This window comes from Penaeus monodon, chromosome 27, assembly GCF_015228065.2.
Source record: "Penaeus monodon isolate SGIC_2016 chromosome 27, NSTDA_Pmon_1, whole genome shotgun sequence".
NCBI classification, from domain to species: domain Eukaryota; kingdom Metazoa; phylum Arthropoda; class Malacostraca; order Decapoda; family Penaeidae; genus Penaeus; species Penaeus monodon.
Genome location: NC_051412.1, coordinates 26,668,925 through 26,669,225, shown reverse-complemented (window position 1 = coordinate 26,669,225; position 301 = coordinate 26,668,925).

Below are 301 nucleotides of genomic sequence, written 5' to 3'. Positions count from 1 at the left end.
AAAGCAGGATGAAAACAGGATATGTGAAAATGGGAAAGAAGTAGGAGCGAAAAAGCGGGCGGGGGAAGGTGGGTTAGGGGGGGGAACAGCTCCCGCGTGTTAGTGTCCCGCCCGTAGCGGTTACACGGGCCACCTGGCGTCACAAAGCCCACGAATAAAGCAGTGTGTAATCAGCGCTCCGTCAGGCTCCGCTGTTCACTTGTTCGCTCCTGCGCCGACACTGATCGCGGGTGTGTGACCGTTATGATTATGTGAAACAAACGGACGCACTTACAGAAGGGAAGAGAAGGGAGGGGGGAAT